This window comes from Mauremys reevesii, linkage group 1 (assembly GCF_016161935.1).
Source record: "Mauremys reevesii isolate NIE-2019 linkage group 1, ASM1616193v1, whole genome shotgun sequence".
Taxonomy (NCBI): Eukaryota; Metazoa; Chordata; order Testudines; family Geoemydidae; genus Mauremys; species Mauremys reevesii.
The window spans coordinates 53,253,551-53,265,827 of record NC_052623.1 but is presented as its reverse complement, the minus strand read 5'-3'; the positions used below and the strand labels follow the sequence as shown (position 1 = coordinate 53,265,827).

Genomic DNA, 12,277 nt, shown 5'->3' with positions numbered 1-12,277 from the left:
TTAATGGACGTGAGATATAAAGAAAGCCATTAACCCCCCAAAGAGACATAGCAGTAATAATGGACAGCAAATTACATTATAGTCTGCAAAATGATGTGGAAGCAATTAAAGTAATAACAGTAGTAATACAAGACTGCAGGCAGCATACATAGAAACCTGACATCATGGAGCAAGTTACATCTTCTGTCCAGTGAAAACAAACATGGAACACTGCTTTCAAGCTCTGGACACCTTTACCCAAAACGATCAACACAAATAAGAGGGAGTTCAGGAAAAAAGCAACAAAAACAGCTAAATATGTATAGTTTGACAAAGCAAGTGTTTAATAGGGCTGTGCTAACTGACTATGAACATTTGAAAGGTATAAAACAAATAAAAGGAGAAATTATTTAGGGTGGTACAAGAAGGAACAGCCGTAAGTGACAGAAGGAAGTTAAGAAAGGAATGATAGTGAGATCATCAGGTTGTGGAAATAATGTCCCAAAAGGTAATGGAAATCCTACTACTTGAAGCATTTAAAACTAGACTTCACAAAGAGTAGCGCAAGTGTACTGTTGGGAGCAAGCATGCTCTAGCAACAGGACAGACTAACACTAATAAGGCCTTACGTTCTTAATTTCCATGATTTGATGCATGGTTCTAATATTATGAAAGTTATTTTACAGAATAATCTAAACACTCTGAAGTGGGTAATTATATCAATTTCTTCCCCATCTATAATGAAATGCAACAGAACTCTATAGTATGATCCTTTATGCACTACAGCAGAGATCGGCAACCTTTGGCCATACATTACAATGGTATTTACATGCCAGATGCGCTAAACATTTGTATGCCCCTTCATGCTTTGGCTACCATTCCAAAGGACATCCTTAAATTTGTGACTGAACTCCTTGAGCATAAAATCTTAGAAATCTTGCCATGTTCTTTTTCTGCAAGTGCTGAAAGAGAAAAACTGAAGCATGTCTACCACATAAAAGCACTTTTTTCTTGCATTGATTGATACAAGCCTAGTGGGAATGCTGTAGAATGGAGACAGTTCTCTCTGGAATTCTATAATTTAATATTAGTAGAAGATAAAATTGCACACTCTTATTCACACACTATTTCACTAAAGAGAACCAATACCTTATAGTACACTAAGGACTAGCATTTGAAGGCATTGTTCATGTCACATCTCTTAATTTCCCCTACAATTTTAGTGAAATTGTATCCATGAGAAACTTCTTCATAATCTATATGTTGCAAAAGCCACCAAGAGATTTAATAATTCAAAAGCTAGTGCGAAGATTAGGAGGCATACTAAAAATGCAGGAAAGCCACTAGATACCGAGAACATTGCTGACTCTGCCTGATCTGCTTTTTTAAACATATTAGTGAGCTTTAGATTTTCAGGAATCAGCTTACTTTCAAAATCCCTGACAAATATATCCTGAGAACTGACATTTCTGAAAACTGAGCACTTGATAAAAAAACAGTAGAATTTATTTTTAAAGATGTTTATCTTACTGAGCAGCTATTTGCCAGCTTTATGACCATCACTTGTCATGTCATGTTTAAATATGAACTGTGTTCTATGTGGGGCAGGGAAGAGGTTTACAATTTAGTGAGGCACTTAGCACATTGCTAGGTGTTTTAAAAGATTATGTATAAATAAATTTGTTTTCACCTCTTCTCCACTGCTTGGTCAGAAAAGATCATATGGTTGCCCCTCTCAATGATGTCTCGGACACACACACACAATTTTGTGCCACTTGTGGGTCCTCCTATGATTCTCCTTGATTTTCCCCACTTTGATTTCTCCCAAGATGAAATAAATTAGCTTTACCCCATTTAAGAGGTTTGTGTTGTTTTCCTGTAAAAACAGCTTTGCTCCTGGATGGGTGTTTGTACCAACTGACAAAATTACAGAACACAGCCAAATAGCTGCCTCTCACCCTGTACGGGTACATAATCTTAAAATACCAATTAATGCTAAAATACTAACAAAGGATTAAATCTGAAGCTAACTGAGTAACGTAAACTATTTACAACAGACTAAACAACCAGAGTTTAAAACAGAAATAAAGGATCACTAAAATATTCTGACTCTAGCCTAAGGTTATGGTTGAAGGAAGAACTGAGTGGCAGTTGGTTCACTATGCCCCTTTACGCCCTCGGGGGAGAGGGAGATGGCCTGAGAGCATGTGCAGACCATCAGGAGACTGCTAGCAAGAAGAAAGTTCCGATCTTCAGTGCTAGGAAGCATATAATATGATTGGAAGACAGACAACCACACGAAGAACTAAACTGCAGAGACAGTCAAAACAGGGCAATTAGCTCCCTTATTCTTTAGACTGAGGTACCATCTACCAAAAAAGCTTGCTTTAAAATGTGCCCCTAGACTAAAAATGAGACCAAACTTATTACAGACTTGCTATCTATGTGTACCTGTAATGGTTCTCACTCAGGGTTTGGTATGGAAGCATGGCCTAGTGGTCAAAGCTGCAACTTGTGACCAGCAGGGGGGTTGTGGGGAGGGGAGGCCTGGGCCCTCCCACTCCACTGAGCTCTGACCCAGGGCCCTCTGAGCTACCGGTAGTCTGGCAACCAGGGCCACAAAGGCTGCCCTCCCTGGGCCACTTCCTCTCTTCATCCCACCACCCAGGTCAGCTTAGTTCACCACTTTCTCCTGTTGGAGAAATCCAAATCAAACAAACGGGGATTACCCGTGTCCAGAGTCCACAGGCAGGGGGTACTTCTCTGATTGTTGCTGAGGTGGGTCCTTCCTTTCCTCAGGCAGGGCCCTTTTTGGGCAGCTGTGTCAGGGACTCTAAGCTTCCCTGGGCTCTATGCTGCTGGAGCTGTGGGCTGCCAGTCTGCTCCCTTTCAGCTCTGCCACCCAAATGAGCTGTTTAACTGTCTTAATTGCTCCATCAGATGGAGCATGTGCAGCAGGTGTAGTGGGGCTGGCTGGGCCCAAAATAATCCCTTAACCCCTTGTTGCCCACTGTGGGGTTTGTACACTCCAAACCCTTATGGAAATACCTGGTATCTCCACTTAGTCTTTGGGGGGAGCGGCGGGGGGAGGAAGCAAGGCTGGAAAAGAAATGGACATGAACCACAGATTTTTTTATGCCTACCCTAGCAGCCCATGAGCTTCCCCTGAACTAATTAGAGCACATGATCCATGGTCTCAATGATCCCAAAAGCCCTTGAAAGCTTTTTAAGTTATCAGGTGGGAAGGTTGCTACAGGAACCACATAATTATGTCTTATTTCCCCTCAAAGTGTATTCAAACAGGGACTGACAGGAGCAGGACAAACTTAAGTGAAGATATTGTGAAACTGACTGGTCAAATAGTGTCAACTGACCACCTATTATTTTACTGTGGTCAAATATCCCTGATGTAAGCACTAGCCTTCCTTTTTGATTGCATCATGATGCCACTGTTAACAAGGCTACTTAAATGTCTTTATCACAGACTTTACTACACACTAATGTCACCTGTTGGGAAAAAGGTGACCTAACTGAAAGTTGAGTATCTCAATTGGCTAGAATCTTCTAGAACAAACACTGTATGTATAATACATCTTTATTTGTATACCGAGCCATCAATTTACATCATGGTTCACAAAGCACATTAAACAAGTTAAAAGACATGATCCCTGCCCCTCAGAGCTTACAAAACTGGCAAAACAAACATACAGAAATTAACACAGAAGGGAACTAGAGAAAGGAGATGAGAGTTCAGTCATTAAACCTTCTCCCACAACACAAAGGGAACAGATTCACAGCTATTAACCCTCTCCCTTAAACAAAAGTATCACAGCTGTTCACCCCTCAACACTTCCCATTCTCAAAAACAACCCACATTAAATGCACATAAATAAGCTTCCACTTCTCCCTTCAACAAAAATCCCCTTCATAACTCCCACCTATTCCCAGTGAAACCTTGCAGATATGAAGTGTTCTATGCTAATGAGAGGGGTGACATCAAATGTCTGTAGAAGTCCTTCCCTTCATGCTCCATTTCCCCTTCTGCTGCTGAGCCCATTTTTCTGAATTAAAATAACTCAGCTCAATAACTTGTTTTTTTTTTTTAATTAGACATAAGTATCTAAGGCTAAGCCTAACCCTACTGGAGACCATAAATTCTTCACTTTTTTTGTCACTCTTGTTACTGTTCTGATAAATTAGTGGTTTAAAATATTTGACCATTTGTGACATTATTTGACTGGCCAATTGACTAATTATTTTTGGACCATCCTAACATATTCCCTCTCCCGCTGAGAAATCTAAAGGTGCAATGTAGGTCTTCTGTGAGATGGGTCCAAGTTCTCTCTCTAGAAAGTTATAGGTGAGGCCCATTCTAAAATAGCTCTTCTAACTCACGTTGATGCTGGAGAAGCTACAGAGATGCAGAAGACACCTCAATTTTGTCTTAATTTTTAAATAGCCTATCTGTAGCTCTACTGGAGAGAAAAAGCTCTCTAGGATAGCAACCAACCTATTCTTCATTGGCAAGACAAATCAGTACTGACCTTTGAATAAAAACATTCTACATGGAGCCAGCCAAAAATCTGGAGTCTTCTCTCATGTGAGCATTCCCCCTTACTTCCTCTGACCGCTTGAAATACTGAACATAAATACCAAAGCTTTTTATTATTATTATTTTAAGAAATATTTTTGCTGTCTCAATTTTCATTTCCCCCTTTATTTGCTCCTTCTTAGGATGAACTACCTGGCATTTTAAAACAGTTCAAAACACTTAGGGAGAAATAACCTGCTAAATACTTTGCCCTCCAATGATCAGGAGCAAATTCAGAACCTTCTCTTTTTGCAAATAACAAATAGAGGGCAAGCATTGATCTCTCTTTTTTTAATAAAATTGGATTTCTTTACTTTTGGGTGTTTAGAGAGAGATGTAAATAACTAAAATTAACTCTCTTACTGTCTACCTGGATCAAATATTCTTCCAAATAAAATAGTCTGATTTTCATTTTGGCCTTTTAGTTTCTAACTTTTGGAAGGAGCTGCAATTTTACTCTGATAATCAAGGATAGGGTCACCCCCCAACAGTGATAGCTCAGTGGTTTGCGCACTGGCCTGCTAAACCCAGGGTTGTGAGTTCAATCCTTGAGGGGGCCATTTAGGGATTTGGGGATGATTGGTCCTGCTTTAAGCAGGGGGTTGGACTAGATGATCTCGAGGTCCCTTCCAAACCTAATATTCTATTATTCTTATAATTACAAAGCACTAAGTTAAAATATTCCATAATCCTGTCTTATTGCAGACATTAAGAGCCTGCCTGATTTAAAAAAAAAAAAAAATCTTGCTAAGGTGCCTCCAAGGGAAGAGCTAATTATGAGTCAACTCCCGACAAAGAGCCAATTTAGGAATTTAAATAAATTGCCAACATTGCTGTCTTTTTGGAAGTAAATGTGCTTACGCTCTACAATATGAGATCCCAGTAATCACAGTTATTGCTGATGGAGACAAAATAATCTGGCAAGTGCTTGAGGAAATGAAGATATGATTGTTTAGGTTCTGCCCCTGCTCAGTCTGGCTAAAGACAAATATTACCTACAGGTAGGAATGGAAAACTCAGATGAGATTGAGAAAAGGGGTTTTTTTTATTATGCTTTTGCACTGCAGTGCCAGAAATGGGGCAGACCTGGTTTATGTTCTGGCTCCCATACAACAGAACCATCCTCTAAATTCCAATTGTACAATCATTCTAACTGATTGTGTCAGAGCAAGATAGAACAGATTAAATTTTAAATTCCAATCTGAGTTTTCAGTACTAGCAGTTTAAAAATGTTACTTACCCCAAAACTTTTATTTATTATGATAATGCCTATGAAGGAGTGTACTACCCTTTAACGGTTAACCAGGAGCTCACACCCTGGATATAATTAGACTCCCTGCTCCCTTTAAGACTGCCTTATTTAAACAGTAAGAGGTAGCTGGATGGGTTTGGGGAGGGAGACTGGAAGATCCACAGCTAGCATGGGGCGGTCATCTCTGACCAGCTACCTGAAGGCTGGCCTGACCAGACGAAGACTTTTGGTTTTGTATTCTTAAGTTTTGGAGTTCTGAACATGGGCCTTGTGGTAAGGGTCTGTTGAGATATCGGACTCTACAAATTTACCTTAATTCTAAAAACTGTAAAAAGTGAAAGTTAGTTCATAAACTGTCACAATGACCTGTTATATAAAATTGTTTAAGAACAGCTGTAAGGAGGAGACTGACAATTTAAATAGAAAGGGTTTTACTGATACCACTCATGGACTGTGTTAAAATTATGACTGGTAAACAAGAGAAGCAGAGGACCACAAATCAATGAACCAAAATTGGTGTGATGGAAATTAGGCCTATTGAGATATGTTTACACTGAAATTAAACACTGGAGGCTGGCCTGTCTCAGCTGACTCAGGCTCACTGGGCTCAGGCCACAGGTGTGTTTAACTGCAGTTTAGACATTCGGGCTTGGGCTGGAGCCCAAGCTGTGGGACACCACAAGAAGGGAGGATCCTAGAGCCTGGGCTCCAGCCAAAACCCAAACATCTGCACTGCAAGTAAACTCCCCCATAGCCCAAGCTCCGTGAGCCCTAGTCAGTTGATATGGGTCAGTCACGGGTGTTTAACTGCAGTGCAGACATACCCTCAGTGAACAATTAGAGGACTATTCCACTCAACTCTCTTTTTGGGTTCTTAACAGAAAAAGCAGCAGTTTGCCAACAACTACTGCAACAAGCTTCAGCATCATGGTTAGAGGCCTGCTTGGATACAAAACTTATCTGTGGATGTGGATATCCACGCAGCTGCAAGGAACTACAGTGGCGAAAGCAGCAGGATGTTGAGCCACCGCTCGTGGGAGCCAGTGCCCTACGCTGGCAGCTTCTCCAGCGTGGCTGTACCACGCCCAGGCCCACCCACTGGGGCAAGCACCAGGTCACCAGCAGCTATCCCTGGTCGCACTGCTGTGTGCAACAGGATGAGATGCACACCATTGCGTGGAAGGGACTCTAGTTCTAATCCCAAGAGATGTCCTTACCAGAGTGGACCAGAGAGAGGAATCCCCCCCATGAGCTAAATCCTGAACACTAATCGATATGTTTCAGAGTAGCAGCCGTGTTAGTCTGTATCCGCAAAAAGAACAGGAGTACTTGTGGCACCTTAGAGACTAACAAACATGAAACAATGGGTGTTACCATACACACTCTAACCAAACTGATCAGTTAAGGTGAGCTATTACCAGCGGGAGAGAAAAAAAACTTTTCGTAGTGGTAATCAAAATGGTCCATTTGCAGCAGTTGACAAGAAGATGTGAGGAACACGTACGTTGGCCAAACCGGACAGTCACTACGTAAAAGAATAAATGGACACAAATCAGACGTCAAGAATTATAACATTCAAAAACCAGTCAGAGAACACTTCAATCTTTTTGATTACCACTACAAAAAGCTTTTTTCCTCTCCTGCTGGTAATAGCTCACCTTAACTGATCACTCTCGTTAGAGTGTGTATGGTAACACCCATTGTTTCATGTTCTCTGTGGATATATCTATCTTCCTACTGTATTTTCCACTGCATGCATCCGATGAAGTGGGAAGTAGCCCACAAAAGCTTATGCTCAAATAAATGTTAGTCTTTAAGGTGCCACAAGTACTTCTGTTCTTTTTACCAATTGGTATGTGAGACTTCACTTCCCTCTCCCGCTCAGTGTCCTTTTCCTTCCTCAACTTATTTCTTTTCTTTCCCTCCCCCCTCTCTCCTCTTTTGCCTTCTGTTTAACAAGAGTCTGGCTTAACTAGCCATGACTGCCTATTTTGCAACAGTGCTGTGAATCAGTGACTAGGGTGTTAACCAAAAGCAATGTCCTAAACAGCCCATTTCTTGTACAAGTTTGCCAGGTCTCAGAGTGATAAGACCATGTGCTAAGCCTGGGTTTTTCCAGCAGTGAGGCTGCATGTCGAAGTCCACAACAAAGATAGAAGCTGAATTTTCTAACTTTGTTCTTCTTTTCTCTCCCCTTATGGCTGTGTTTGTCTTGTTTTGTCTTCTGAGGAAATGGGATCAGACTTAAACAGAAACAGCTCAATTAACCTGCCTCAATTAACTTCTTTTCCCCAAAATGATACAACTGTCAAAAAGGGGGGGTGTTGTCAAAAGAGTTTTTTTCTCCCTTCTAATAGCTTTTTCCAGATAAAGGGAAAGGGAACAAAGGATGCTGTTAAAACAAAAGCCTTATTTAATACTTATTTCAAATTCTCTGTTTTTTTTTTTTTTAATTCTTTTATGCATCTTCAAGCACATTTGTTGGCAACCAGTTGGGAAAAACAAGGCATAACCTCAATGCCACATCTGGCCACAAGGAGGCACAAGGGGTGGCCCAGTCATTTACAGGGCCTATGGGTCAACCAAGAACTAGGCCACAGCGACACATTGTGCTAGGTACTATATAAACATGGAATAAGTCATAACCCCTGTCCAGATGAGTTCACAATCAAAACAGACAAGACAAAGGGGTGGGGAATGTATAACATACAAGCAGAGTGAACCAGCATGATGTGTCAAATGTCATGTTAGCTCTTATGTATTTATTTCTTTAAATCCTTTCAATGGGATGTTAGGAGGAGATTAGCTAGATCATGGAAAGGAAGGGAGCGCAAGGGGATGGAGCACACAGCTAACCTGCAGTGAGGAAAACATTCATTGTGAAAATTGCAGAAAGTACTTGGACGACATCATCAGTTTCAATCCCTATGCCTGAACTACCTGAGGGCAGCTGCTCTACTGGCATCAAACATTCATTTTTTATAAGGCTAGAAGGGACCATTGTGATCATCTAGTCTGGCCTCCTGCATAACTCAGGCCACAGAATTTCTCTGAATTAATTCGTGTTTGAACTAAAGCACATCTTTTTGAAAGACAACCAGTCTTGATTTTAAATTTGCCAGTAATCGAGAATCCATGACCACCCTTTGTAAACTGTCTCAATGGTTAATTAATCTCACTTTTAAAAAAAATATATGCCTTATTTCTAGGGCTGTTGATTAATTGCAGTTAACTCACGTGATTAACTCAAAAAATTAATTGCAATTAATCGCAGTTTTAATCACACTACCAATTGAAATGTATTAAATACTTTTGGATGTTTTTCTACATTTTCACATCTATTGATTTCAATTACAACACAGAATACGAAGTGTACAGTGCTAACTTTTATTTTTTTAACAAATATTTGCACTGTAAAAATGATAAGCAGAAGAAATAGTATTTTTCAATTCACCTAATACAAGTCCTGTAATGCAATCTCTTTATCATGAAAGTGCAACTTAAAAATGTAGATTTTTTGTTGTTGTTACATAACTACACTCAAAAACAAACAATGCAAAACCTTACAGCCTACAAGTCCACTCAGTCCTATTTCTTGTTCAGCAAATCACTCAGACAAACAAGTTTGTTTACATTTGCAGGAGATAATGCTGACCACTTCTTGTTTACGTCTCCTGAAAGTGAGAACATATGTTTGCATGTTGTAAACATGCACTGTTGTAGCTGGCATCAAAATATTAACATGCCAGATGCACTAAAGATTCATATATCCCTTCATGCTTCAACCACCATTCCAGAGGCCATGCACCCATGCTGATGACAGATTCTGTTCGATAACTATCCAAAGCAGTGCAGACCGACACATGTCCATTTTCATCAGCTGAGTCAGATGCCACCAGCAGAAGGTTGATTTTCTTGTTTGGTGGTTTGAATATAGAATATATAGAATATAGAATATCAGGGTTGGAAGGGACCTCAGCAGGTCATCTAGTCCAACCCCCTGCTCAAAGCAGGACCAATTCCCAACTAAATCATCCCAGCCATGGCTTTGTCAAGCCTGACCTTAAAAACCTCTAAGGAAGGAGATTCCACCACCTCCCTAGGTAACCCATTCCAGTGCTTCACCACTCTGAGTGAAAAAGTTTTTCCTAATATCCAACCTAAACCTCCCCCACTGCAACTTGAGACCATTACTCCTTGTTCTGTCATCTGCTACCACTGAAAATAGTCTAGATCCATCGTCTTTGGAACCCCCTTTCAGGTAGTCGAAAGCAGCTATCAAATCCCCCCTCATCCTTCTCTTCTGCAGGCTAAACAATCTCAGTTCCCTCAGCCTCTCCTCATAAGTCATGTGCTCCAGCCCCCTAATCATTTTTGTTGCCCGCCCCTGGACTCTTTCCAATTTTTCCACATCCTTCTTGTAGTGTGGGGCCCAAAACTAGACACAGTACTCCAAATGAGGCCTCACCAGTGCTGAATAGAGGGGAATGGTCACGTCCCTCGATCTGCTGGAAATGCCCCTACTTATACAACCCAAAATGCCATTAGCCTTCTTGGCAACAAGGGCACACTGTTGACTCATATCCAGCTTCTCGTCCACTGTAACCCCTAGGTCCTTTTCTGCAAAACTGCTTCCTAGCCATTCGGTCCCTAGTCTTTAACAGTGCAGTTTGCGTTCTGTTGTTTCTGCATCAGAGTGTTGCTCTTTTAAGACTTCTGAAAGCATGCTCCACACCTCGTCCCTCTCAGATTTTGAAAGGCACTTCAGAATCTTGGGTCAAGTGCTGTAGCTATTTTTAGAAATCTCACACTGGTAGCTTCTTTGCATTTTGTCAAATCTGCAGTGAAAGTGTTCTTAAAATGAACAACATGCTAGGTCATCATCAGAGACTGCTATAACATGAAATATAAGGCAGAATGCAGGTAAAACAGAGCAAGGGACGTACAATTCTCCCTCAAGGAGTTTAGTCACAAATTTAATTAACACATTTTTTTAACAAGTGTCATCAGCATGGAAGCATGTCCTTTGGAATGGTAGCCAAAGCATGAAGGGGTATACAAATGTTTAGCGCATCTGGCATGTAAATACCTTATAAAGCAAGCAACAACAGTGCCATGTAAACACCCGTTCTCACTGTCAAGTGGCACTGTGAACAAGAAGAGGGCAGCATTATCTCCTGCAAAGGTAAACAAACTTGTTTCTCTGAGCGATTGTCTGAACAAGAAGTAGGACTGAGTGGACCTATAGGCTCTAAAGTTTTACATGGTTTTGTTTTTGAATGCCGTTATTTTGTACATAATTCTACATTTGTAAGTTCAACTTTCATGATAAAGAGATTGTACTACAGCAGTGGGTCTCAAACTCCCCCCCCCCCCCACTGGTGACCCCTTTCACACAGCAAGCCTCTGAGTGCAAACCTCCCCCAATAAATTAAACACACTTTTTAATATATTTAACACCATTATAAATGCTAGAGGCAAGCGGGGCTGGGGGGGAAGCTGACAGTTCGTGACCCCCCATGTAATAACCTCGTGACCCCAAGGGGGCCTGACCCCAGTTTGAGAACCCCGTACTACAGTACTTGCATTGGGCAAATTGAAAAAAACTATTTTGTTTTTTTACAGTGCAAATATTTGTAATAAAAAATAAATAAAGTGAGCACTGTATACTTTGTATTCTGTTATAATTGAAATCAATTTGAAAATGTAAAAAACATCCACAAATATTTAAATAGATGGTATTGTATTGTTTAATAGTGCAATTAATCACGCAATTGAGATTTTTTTAATCGCGTAATTGAGATTAATTTTTAATCACTTGACAGCCCTACTTACTTCCAGTCTTAATTTGTCTAGCTTCAACTTCCAGCCACTGGATCATGTTATACCTTCCTCTGCTACACTGAAGAATCTTCTATCAAAATATCATTCCCTGTGTGGGTATTTCTAGAGCTTGTCTCACACTATGAGGCATGTTTTCCAATCCTTTAATCATTTTCTTGCTTCTTGTCTGAACCCTTTCCAATTTAGCAACATCCTTCTTGAACTGTGGACATCAGACCTGAACACATTATTCTAACACTAGTCACACAAGTGCCAAACACAAAGGTAATATAATCTTTCTATGCCTACTCGAGAGTCCGCTGTTTATGCATCTAAGGATCCCACTAGCACTTCTGGTCAGACCATTGCACTGGAAGCTCATGTTAAACTGATTATAGACCATGATGTCCAAATCGTTTTCACAGTCACTGCTTCCCAGGGTAGAGGCCTCCATTCTGTAAGTAAGCCCAACATTCTTTGTTCCTAGATATGAGAGTTTATATTTGGCCATATTAAAACACACATTGTTTGCTTGCACCCAGCTTACAGAACAATCAGGATGACTTGGTAACAGTGAACTATCCTCTTCATTATCTATCATGTCCCCAACCTTTGGCTCTTCTGCAAACTTT

General features: G+C 40.6%; 1 protein-coding gene across 7 annotated transcripts in view; it reads right to left on the bottom strand.

Moving 5' to 3' along the window:
- The window catches only part of PDS5B (PDS5 cohesin associated factor B), a 254,196-nt gene that overhangs the window by 155,678 nt on the left and 86,241 nt on the right, over positions 1-12,277 (bottom strand). The window contains exon 1 of one of the 7 annotated variants that reach the window (XM_039535278.1): positions 2,709-2,827. The exons of the other annotated variants lie outside the window; for them this stretch is intronic. The gene's annotated coding sequence lies outside the window, so the exon portion shown is untranslated. Of the gene's footprint in view, positions 1-2,708; positions 2,828-12,277 lie in introns of those variants that run through there. 7 annotated transcript variants of the gene reach the window in all.